The sequence below is a fragment of the Apium graveolens genome, chromosome 3 (genome assembly GCF_009905375.1).
Source record: "Apium graveolens cultivar Ventura chromosome 3, ASM990537v1, whole genome shotgun sequence".
Lineage (NCBI taxonomy): Eukaryota > Viridiplantae > Streptophyta > Magnoliopsida > Apiales > Apiaceae > Apium > Apium graveolens.
The window spans coordinates 215,176,959-215,188,991 of record NC_133649.1 but is presented as its reverse complement, the minus strand read 5'-3'; the positions used below and the strand labels follow the sequence as shown (position 1 = coordinate 215,188,991).

Below are 12,033 nucleotides of genomic sequence, written 5' to 3'. Positions count from 1 at the left end.
CCACATGAATAGGTTTAGGTTAATTTCAATCAATGTATTTATACAACACTAGTATGGTTATTATCAAATGCTAAGACGAGTAACAATTTGTGGTTTTTTATACTAAGATTAACTAAGAGATTATACTAAAGAACATAAACTAAAAGATTAAAGAGAATTGAATAATATATGACACAAACATGGGATTCTAACTTCATTAAATACTTTATTTGATAGCCTTTTCATTCTTAACATTAACATGTAATGGTGATGACACTAATCAGATCACACGAAACTGATAAACGCCAACTTCCGTTGTACAAATACCATACTACCAGATATCCACAAAAGAGATAGAAGCTGAATAGATACCAATTATATTGAGACCCTATATGTCTATAGAATTTGACAACATAATGGTTTAATGCACAAGTTATCCCTCGTGATTACATAGGGCAAGTAAGATGGTTAAAATTACCTATGAATCATGCATGTCAAATACATGAACATATTCTAGAATGGCAAGTTCTAAACCCTTAAATTCACTTTCGCTTTATTAAAGATTAACACACTATCTTATAAGTTCGCGACGCTCATAAGACAAATAAGCGCAACCAAAACTAGGTTACCATACAATCACCACACACTAAGACATCGAAACAAATTAACTAAAGAAATTCATAAATAAATCCGTTAGAACCCTACGATAACAATTAGCCCATAATCGGATTCATTATCAACGTGGGTTCCGATGAAAGCATGGTATAATAAATGTAGTCTTTATACTTAATAAAACCAAGTACAAAACAAAAGTAAAGGTTCAAGAATAAGAAAACTAGGATCCAAAGTTACAACTTAAAACAAGAATCACAAGAATAAACTAGATCTTCTTCGCCTTAGTTGAATTGTGCTCTACGGTCTTCTTATGCCTTCTCTTTAGCTCTGGTACGTCTCTTCTTATAAAACGACCTTTATTTATGTATATATATGTTGTAGAATTAACCAGGGCTTCAAACTCTCAAAATCCCAATAGAAACAAAATTCTATCATCCCGACCTGGCGCGACCGCGCGCTGCTTCACCGCGGGTGCGCCGAGTTTCTGTTTCTTGGGCGCGGCCGCGTGCTACTTTAGCGCGGGCGCACCGTCCTTCTGGATAAAATTCTGATTTCTTTTCTCCTTGTTGATTTGAGCTGGTCTTTTTGCGAGCCTTTATTCTAGACACCCTCCTAACACCAAATTAGCACTAAAACCATGCTAATTCACCTGTTTACCTGGAAAATGCCTGCAATGCAGAAACACTACAAAAACACGTCAAAAATACTAACTTGAGTACAAAACACTAATTCAAAGCTTTACGGAGCGTAATAAAGTGTCATAAATGCCACTCAACATACCCCCAAACTTGAATCAATGATTGTCCTCAAGCATAAACAGACTCAAAGAACAAGAAATAAAAATGCATGAATGCAAACTATATGAATGCAATGATCCCCATAGAATAACTAAACCAATCAACAAGCAACATCTCAGCAAATGCAGTTATTCGCACAAAGATCAATCAAGCCCCACAAACCAACTTACAAACCAGAAACGTGCATGTGCACATGCTTATAGATATACTATCACAACTAGATCAATAATCATGACTCACTACTCATCAAAGCAATCGCAAGGTTATAAATAGAATGAAAGCTAGACTTAAAATAACTTATAACACTTCAATTCTTATACCGGAGATTACATGGATTCACGCTTTTATTCATAACACATAAACAACACAAATATGCTTATTTGATCGTGTAATGAGTGAGGTCTACAAAAGACTTATACAATAATACCCATGTAGCGAGCGTTAGGTTAGTGGATCCCAGACTATAAAAAGCCTTAGGTCACTAGGCACAAAGTCCCCTAAAAACTTAATAACTCGAGTATTAAAGAGCCCACTCGCGATCAATTATGCATAAATACATATTTTTTCTTTCTTTTTTCAGTTTTTTCAATTTTTTTCTTCTTTGTTTTCACAAATTTCTGAACGAGTGTGTTTCGCTCCATCTCATTCAACCCTAGACTACTCATATAAAATGAGATGGCTACTAGCCATTTGACACCTAGCCATAACAACTAGCAATGAAATCCAATTTTCTCCAATTTTTTTAAATATCCATGTTAATTTATTATTAAGAGAATATCCTAAATTTTAAATATAAATAAGCGATTAAACCTCGACAAACAAATAAACCATGACCATGATCTAGCACTTAAGCAACCTATAAGACTTAGTGAAATACAATTGTCTCTAGCATAAAAATCAACTTGATAAGACTTAACATCACTAAATATGACATCACTACACTAGCATCAATATCACAAATCAATCGGAAAAAATCATCTACAGGATCATGTTATAATGCAAATGCATGAAACTATATGAACAAACTATCATAAAACTACAAAAAAAAATACTACATGGCAAATATGCAACGATATGAACTAAACTAGCATGAATATGCAAACTACATGTGACTCACACAAAACACATACTCCTTAACTACTACCCCCAAACTTAAAATATTTATTGTCCTCAATAAAGGTAATAGCAAGGAATCAGACATACCTAATCTGAACCAGGATCATCACCCTCAAGGGGTGGAGTGTCAGGAGTGTCTGGAGGTGGATACACCAAATCCTCACCAAATAATGGCCACTGGATGTCAACTCATGTGGCTCTGAAAGCAGTCCCCAATGCCTGGGTGAGGTCATGTGCAAACCTGATATGGATGTCATGCATCGCATCCATCATCCTAGCTAGACACCTATACTGCATCGAACGCAAACCAGCACTACCCTGTGCTTCCTCCTGCTGCTGCTGCTGCTATCCCGAAAGACCAGCCTCCTCTCCCAACTGAGCTCTCCATGCTGCTCGACACACCTGCGAAGTTCTACCTGCATAAGTCTGATTCGCTGGCCTTCCACCTGGCAGATGGTCATAAGAATAACCAAGCCCCTTAGGATCGGGCTTCCCATCATACCACTCAGTCATGTTCAATAGCGTCGAACTATCAATCGGAGCACTAGGGAGCTGCAGTTGCTCATGTGCGGTCCAACGAACTCCAACCGTCACGCATAACTTCGTCATAATGGACACATAGGGTATCGAACCCATAGTATTCCCTCGCAAGAACCTCAGAATACCCTGATGGATAACCATCACAAGATCAACATAGTCTCCTTGTAAAATACCCCACAGTAAATGAAATGCTCCACAGTAATCTAATGCACGTGAGAAGATGGCATGATGTTAGCACAAATAAAAGCATTCCATGCACGCGCAAACCTGTTCATGCACGATGCCGGAAACGTGGTATACTTGTTCATGCCCTTCTTGAACTTCCAATGAGTCTCAGGCACACAAAGGGTCGCAATAATCAAATCCAAGTTAAACTTCTCCGGAGTCTTCTCCTGGTCCGCCCTGCTCTCAGGTTGCTCAATCAGCCTACGAATCACCTCCGCACTATAATCCACCATCATCCCCCTCACCATCATGAAATCATTCTTCTCCGCCTTAGCATTAGCATAGAACTCATGTACCACACTCATGGGCACAGCAGCGGGTGTCTCGCAGAAATCACCCAGCCCATCTCCAAGATCATCTCCAACAACTTACCATCTTTCCCCGATGGCATAAACCACGCTCCTTGGCTATAGGCTTCGAAAGCAGCCTCACATACTCCGCCTCCGCATCGGGAGTTGAAAACCTTGGCCTCAAACTACCCGTACTCGAAGAATCGGTGGTTATGCTGCTAACTTGAGTTCGCTCCCTTTTTGGTGCCATTGAGATTGAAAGAGATTGAGAGAATATGTGTTTGAAAGAGAGATTGTATGTTTGAGAGTTTTGAGAAGTGATGAAGAAGTTTGTGTATAAGTATGTGTGTGTATATAGGGGATTGGGAGAGAATTAGTTATGGAAAAGGAGTGGGAATTGATTATGGGAGTAATGGAAATAATGGGTTGATTTAGAGAGGGAAATTTGGGATGTGGAAGAATAAAAATCAGGTGGGAATTCATTTTCTATTAAAAACCCCGATTTCCTCTTCAAAAACTGACTTAAAATTTTTTTTGAATCAGGGACCCGGCGCGGCCGCGCCAAGGCAGCGCGGGCCGCGCCCAGTTTCTGGAGTTTCAGCGCAGGCGCGCCCAATTACTGGAAAAATAGCGCGGCCGCTCGCTTTTCAGCGCGGGCGCGCCGTGCTACTGAAGTTGACCCTGAATTTTTTTATTTTTCTGATTTTTTTTGTTTATCTCTTTTCTTTTTGCTTCCTCTACCCACTAATGTACAACAAACTTGGGTTGCCTCCCAAGAAGCGCTTGGTTTACATTGTTAGCACGATGTAGCATCTCGAGATCAAGTAGACAATAAAACGGCACTAACCACCTCACGGTTTTTCGTATCCCCATAGTAGTGCTTCAACCTCTGCCAATTTTTTTAAAATGTTTGGCCTGGATAATTCTTAAAAATCTCCACAGCTCCATGTAGAAACACCGTTTTGATTATAAAAGGCCCTGACCATCTCGACTTTAATTTTCCGGGAAAAAGACGGAGACGCGAGTTAAACAATAGAACTTGTTATCTCGGCACAAATGATTTAAGCACTAAACCTCTATCGTGCCCCCTCTTGACTTTTTCCTTGTACATTTTGTTGTTTTCATACGCTTGAAGTCGAAACTCGTCGAGTTCACTCAATTGAAGTATTCTCTTCTTACCAGCTGCATCCAAAGCAAGGTTCAATTTCTTCAAAGCCCAATACGCTTTATGCTCGAGCTCTACAGGCAAATGACACCCCTTACCATAAACCAGCTGAAACGGAAAAATTCACAATAGAGTCTTGTATGTTGTTCAGTATGCCCAAACAGCTTCATCCAACTTCAAAGACCAATCCTTCCTTGATGGACACACAACTTTCTCTAGAATATGCTTGATCTCTCTGTTAAACACCTCTGCTTGACCATTAGTCTGAGGATGTTAGGTTGTTGTAATGCGATGATTCACATTATACCTTTACATCATGGCAGTGAATTTGCGATTGCAAAAATACGATCCCTCATCACTGATTATGACTCTTGGAGTCCCGAATCTTGTGAATATCTGCTTATGAAGAAAATTAAGCACCACTTTCGCATCATTTGTCGGCAAAGCCTTGACTTCCACCCATTTCGACACATAATCGACCGCCAACAAGATATACTGATTATTGCAAGATGAGACAAATGGCCCCATGAAGTCTATTCCCCACACATTGAAGACTTCAACCTCGAAAAGCACATTAAGAGGCATATCATCCCTCTTGGACATATTACCCACACACTGGCATCGATCACACTTCAAAACAAAGTGATGCGCATCCTTAAACAATTTAGGCCAGAGAAATTCCGCTTGAAAAACACGAGCTGCTGTCTTCTCTCCATCATAGTGGCCTTCATAAATAGTTGAATGACAGTCGCTTAATATCCCCCCCCGTTTCGCTGTACGGAATACATCTCCTGATGATTTGGTCAACTCCTTGCCTAAACAGATATGGTTCATCCCACATGTACCACTTCACCTCGTGAAGAAACTTCTTCCTTTGAGTGTACGACAAGTCGGGAGGCATGATATTACTCATAAGGTAGTTCACAATATCTACAAACCACATTTCTTCCTCTTGCACTCCAAACAGCTGCTCATCGGGAAAAAACTCATTTATTAATGTCTTATCTATTGAAGTTGCACGTGGATCTTTTAAACGAGGGAGATGATCAATAACTTGATTCTCAGTACCTTTTATATCCTTGATCTCCAACTCAAATTCCTGAAGCAAAAGAACCCATCTGATTAATCTAGGCTTCGAATCTTTCTTCGAAACGAGATATCGAATTGCAACGTGATTAGTGAAAACTGTCACCTTCGTTCCAAGCAGATAAGATCGAAATTTATCAAAACCGTAGACAATAGCCAAAAGTTCTTTCTTAGTAGTAGTATAATTCAGTTGAGCACCGTTTAGGGTCTTACTAGCATAGTAGACCACATGAAATATGTTATTCTTTCTCTGCCCAAGAACTGCTCCAACTGCATAGTGACTTGCATCGCACATCATCTCAAAAGGTTCATTCCAATCAGGTGCAGTTATGACAGGTGCCGTGATTAAACTCTTATTCAAGAACTCAAAAGCTGTTAGGCACTCGTCATCAAACTTGAACGGGACATCCTTCTCCAGAAGATTGCACAAAGGTTTAGAAATTTTTGAAAAGTCCTTAATGAACCGCCTATATAAGCCCGCATGACCAAGAAAACTGTGAACTCCCTTAACAGAAATTGGTGGGGGAAGATTTTCGATGACCCCCACTTTGGATTTGTCCACCTCAAGACCCTTACTAAAGACCTTGTGCCCAATAATAATGCCCTGTCGCACCATAAAGTGACATTTCTCCTAGTTGAGAACTAGATTAGTCTCAACACACCTTTTAAGAACGTCGCCTAGATTCTGCAAGCACTCATCAGATGAATCACCAAACACAGAGAAATCGTCCATGAACACCTCCACATTCTAACCAATTATATCAGAGAAGATAGCCATCATACATCTCTGAAATGTGGCAGGTGCCCCACATAAACCAAAAGAAACCCTTCTAAAGGTGAAAGTACCAAATTGACAAGTGAAAGTAGTCATCTCCTGATCTTTCGTAGCAATACAAATTTGATTATAGCCCGAATAGCCATCCAGAAGACATTAGTACTCAAACCCAGCCAATCTGTCAAGCATCTGATCAATAAATGACATAGGGAAGTGATCTTTTCTCGTGGCATTGTTCAGCTTCCTGTAATCCATGCAAACTCTCTACCCCGTGACTGTTCGAGTAGGAATGAGCTCATTCTTCTCATTAGCAGCAAATGTGATACATCTTTTCTTTGGTACACACTGAACTGGACTCACCCAAGAACTGTCAGAAATGGGATAGATGATCCCTGCATCCAGCCACTTAAGAATTTCCTTCTTCATAACTTCCTTCATGATGGGATTGATCCTTCTTTATTGCTCAACAGTAGGCTTGCTACCTTCCTCTAGCAGAAATTTATGCATACAATAGGAAGGGTTGATTCCGTTAATATCTGTTATCGTCCATCCAATTACCGATTTGAACTCTCTCAGAATTCTCAAGAGTTTTATCTCATCACTACCTGAAAGGTCAGATGCAATAATAACAGGCAAAGTAGATGCATCACCTAAAAAAACATACCTTAAGTGTTTAGTAATGGTTTAAGCTCCAGTGTAGGAGCTTCCTCAATAGATGGCTTAAGGCGCTTAGGAGATTTGTTCAGCTCCTCCATTCCAAGAGATTCAAAAGGCATATACATCTTCCTCTTCCAGGGAGAAGCATTCAGATATTGTAATTGTTCATCACCTTCATCATCTTCGCTATCAGAATTCCCCAACAAGGCATTTTCTAAGGCATCAAACCTTAGCAATTGATCAAGTTCTAAAGTAACCACAGAATCGACCAACTCCACCTTTAAGCACTTCTCATTTTCCTTAGGGAACTTCATCATATTGAACATATTAAAAGTTACATCCTGATCCAACACTCGCATGGTGAGCTCACCTTTCTGCACATCTATCAAGGTTCGTCTAGTAGCCAAGAAAGGTCTTTCCAAGATTATGGGAATCTTCTTATCCTCCTCGAAATCCAGAATTACAAAATCAGCAGGAAAGATGAGTTTATCCACCTTGACCAAAACATCATCAATAATGCCTCGTGGATAAGTAATAGAATGATCGGCCAACTGCAAAGTCATATAAGTAGGCTTTGGATCTAGTAAGTCCAACTTCTTGAAGATTGACAAAGGTATCAGATTGATGCTAGCTCCCAAGTTACATAAGCATTTGTCAAATGACACATTTCCAACGGTGTAAGGAATAGTGAAGCTTCTAGGATCTTTAAGCTTCGGAGGTAACTTCTGTTACAGCACAACACTGCATTCCTCCATGAGAGCAACTGTCTCTAAGTCATCAAGCTTCACCTTCCGAGATTGAATACCTTTCATAAACTTCGCATAACTAGGCATGTGTTCAAGAGCTTCAGCGAAAGGTATGTTTATGTGAAGTTTCTTGAACTCCTCCAGAAACTTCTCAAACTGCTTATCCAGCTTTTTCTTCTACAGCCTTTTAGGGAAGGGAGGTGGAGGATAGATCTGTTTCTCCCCTGTATTACCCTCAGGAGGAGTGTGTTCAACAGTAGTCTTCCTTGGTTCCATTTCAACTTCCTTCTGTAATTCTTCTTCAGCCACAGCTTCTTCATCCGAACCATGAGAATGTTCGGGGTTTGCAACCTTCCCAGACCTCAATGTAATTTCCTTTAATTGCTCCTTTGTTTCCCTCTTTCCTGGTACTTCAGTGTCACTAGGAAGTGTACCAGGTTGACAATTTAATAAGGCATTGGCAATTTGCCCAATTTGATTTTCCAAGGTCTTGATAGAAACCTCTTGGATCTTGCACATGAGCCTTAACTCCTCTAATTCAGATTTTTTTCATTTGACTTTTGCAGCTGGAGTTGTTTCCTTGGTGCATATTGTGGTTGCTGAAAACTAGGGGGTTGTACTGCTTTGCTGGGTACTACTGATAAGGATGTTGAACCGTATTCTGAGTATTGCTCCAGCTAAAATTAGGATGATTGCGGTTGTTAGGATGATAGGTGGCTGGTACAGTTTGTTGTGACCTCTGAAAGTTGCTCACGAACTGAGCTTATTCACTTGAAATGGCACACTGATCAGTCTCATGGGCACCAACACAAAGCTCACAGACACTAGTGATCTGATTAACTCCATAATTAGACAAAGATTCCACCTTCATCGTCAAAGCCTTAAGTTGAGCAGCTATAGCAGTAGCTGCATCCAACTCCAGAATTCCTAGTACCTTACCCTGAGTAGTTGCTGAGTAGGATTCTGGTATTCATTAGCAGCCATCAGTTCAATCAATTCATAAGCTTCATCGTAGCTTTTAGCCCACAAGGCTCCTCCTGATGCTGCATCAAGCATAGGTCGAGAAGTAGCACCCAAACCATTATAGAAACAATTAATGATTATCCAGTGAGGAATCCCATGATGAGGACACATCCTAAGCATCTCCTTATATCGATCACAAGGCTCGCATAAAGATTCTCCAGATTATTGAGCAAATTGAGTAAGTGCGTTTCTGATTGCAGCAGTCTTCACCATTGGAAAGAATTTGGTTAAGAACTTCTGAGCAAGATCCTCCCATTTGGTAATAGACCCTGGTGGTAAAGAATGTAATCACCACTTAGTTTTATCCCTCAGAGAGAATGGGAAAAGCCTTAATTTAATAGCATCTTCAAAAACTCCATTGAACTTGAAAGTGTCGCAGATCTTGATGAAATCTCTGATGTGCATGTTGGGGTCTTCTATCGGAGAACCCCCAAACTGAACTGAGTTTTGTATCATCTGAATCGTGCTCGACTTGATCTCAAAGGTATTAGCCGAGATGGCTGGCCGAACAATGCTAGACTGAATATCATCGATCTTCGGTTGAGAGTAGTCCATCAAAGCCTTTGGATTTGCTTTTGGTTCTCCCATTGCAACAAGAGCTTCTTCTTCCTTCTCAACTAAGATTTCTTCTTCAACTTTCTCCTCGACTACAACTTCTTCCTCAGCTTGATCCAGTGTCTTCTTACGAGACCAAGAACGCGTATGCATACACGCTCGCTAGAGTACCTAAAACAGGACAAGGAATTAAGTAAGTAACAATGTCCGAGTCACTGAACTTTAACGACCAATGATGACAAACACATAAACTAAAAATTAACACTGAAGTCCAGAGAAGCGGTGCCAAAAACTTGTTAGGGCTAGAACACGCGCTAATATACACGCAGGTATACGTGATCACAAGTAATATAGAATAAATTCTAGTTCATTCCCACAGGAATAGGTTTAGGTTAATTTCAATCAATGTATCTATGCAACACTAGTATGGTTATTATCCAATGCTAAAACGAGTAACAATTTGTGGTTGTTTATACTAAGATTAACTAAGAGATTATACTAAAGAACATAAACTAAAAGATTATAGAGAATTGAATAATATATGACACAAACATGGGATTCCAACTTCATTAAATACTTCATTCAATAGCCTTTTCGTTCTTAACCTTAGCATGTAATGGTGATGACACTAATCAGATAACACAAAACTGATAAACGCCAACTTTTGTTGTACGAATACCATACTACCAGACATTCATAAAAGAGATAGAAGCTGAATAGACACCAATTATATTGAGACCCTATATGTCTATAGAATTTGACAACATAACGGTTAAAATTACCTACGAATCATGCATATCAAATACATGAACCTATGCTAGCATGGAAAGTTCTAAACCCTTAAATTCACTTTTGCTTCATTAAAGATTAACACACTATCTTATAAGTTCACGACGCTCATAAGACGAATAAGTGCAACCAAAATTAGGTTATCATACAATCGCCACACAATAAGACATCGAAATAAATTAACTAAAGAAATCCATAATAAATTAACCCCGCGATAATGATTAGCCCATAATCGGACTCATCATCAACGTGGGTTCCGATGAAAGCATGTTATAATAAACGTAGTCTTCATACTTAATAAAACCAAGTACGAAACAAAAGTAAAGGTTCAAGAATAAGAAAAATAGCATCCAAAGTTACAACTTAAAATAAGAATCACAAGAATAAACTAGATCTTCTTCGTCTTGGTTGAATTGTGCTCTACGGTCTTCTTATGCCTTCTCTTTAGCTCTGGTACGTCTCTTTTTATAAACGACCTTTATTAATGTATATATATGTTGTAGAATTAACCAGGGCTTCAAACTCTCAAAATCCCAATAGAAATAGAATTCTGTCATTCCGAACTAGCGCATCTGTGCGCTGCTTCAGCGCGAGCGCGCCGAGTTTCTGCTTCTTGGGCGCGGCCGCGCACTGCTTCAGCCCGGTCGCACCGTACTTCTGGATAAAATTCTGATTTTTTTTCTCCTTGTTGATTTGAGCTGGTCTTTTTGCGATCCTTTATTCTAGACACCATCCTAACACCAAATTAGCACTAAAACCATGCTAATTTACCTGATTACCTGGAAAATACATGCAATGCAGGAACACTACAAAAACACGTCAAAAATACTAACAACTTAAGTACAAAACACTAATTCAAAGCTTTATGGAGCGTAATAAAGTGTCATAAATGCCACTCAACATCTATACAGCTAACTAAGACTTCTAAGTCAAATCTTGATTTAAAGCTCAAAGGCATAGTTCCTTATTATGATGTTGATTCTGATTTTCCTGAGAAGTATTTTGGTGATCAAGATGATTCTAATGACTCTGATGATGATAATCCTGATGATGTTGTTTTGAAAGCTGGTATTGAAGCATCTAAATTCTCTACTTTTGGTTCATCATCTGGTCATACTGCTAGTTTATATCCTCATAGGGCTTATGAATGGAATCATTCTTGGAGATTACCTAGTGAAAAGATATTTATGGAATCTGCTCAAACTTTAACTAATCATGTTGTTCAATTGGTTTCGTATACTGATATGAAAGCATCTATCAAAACCACTGCAGTTTTAGTCAAATGACTCCATTCTTCTGTCTCTGCACTCAAGGAAGATACTGTTAAAATAAGAGAAGAGCTTTTTGATCATTCTGTGACTATTAAAGGTACAAATAAATAAAGTGGTTTGCTAAAGAGAATGTTTAGCTTGGAAGCAAAATAAGATCATATATCTGAAAAGATAACAGCTTTCGAGGCTGGTTAGAATGCTAAAAATTCTAAGTTGGATGCTATTTTCACTCTTCTACAAAGTATAGATGCCAAAAAGGGGGAGATAGTATCAAAGACAAAATGTCAACCTGAATCAGTTTTGAGGAGAAATATTAATTCTGATGATGATGGTTGTAATAACTCGAATTTTTGAGACTTTGTAAAAATATTAATGAATAGTAACTCTGACAAATGGGGAAAACT

The 12,033-nt window shown here is 39.0% G+C and overlaps 1 non-coding gene across 1 annotated transcript; it reads left to right on the top strand.

Moving 5' to 3' along the window:
• The first annotated feature begins 9,105 nt into the window (after nucleotides 1–9,105).
• On the top strand, nucleotides 9,106–9,212 carry LOC141715824 (small nucleolar RNA R71). Its single transcript, XR_012572572.1, has one exon. It is a non-coding gene; the product is annotated as a small nucleolar RNA R71 (small nucleolar RNA).
• The last annotated feature ends 2,821 nt before the right edge of the window (nucleotides 9,213–12,033 follow it).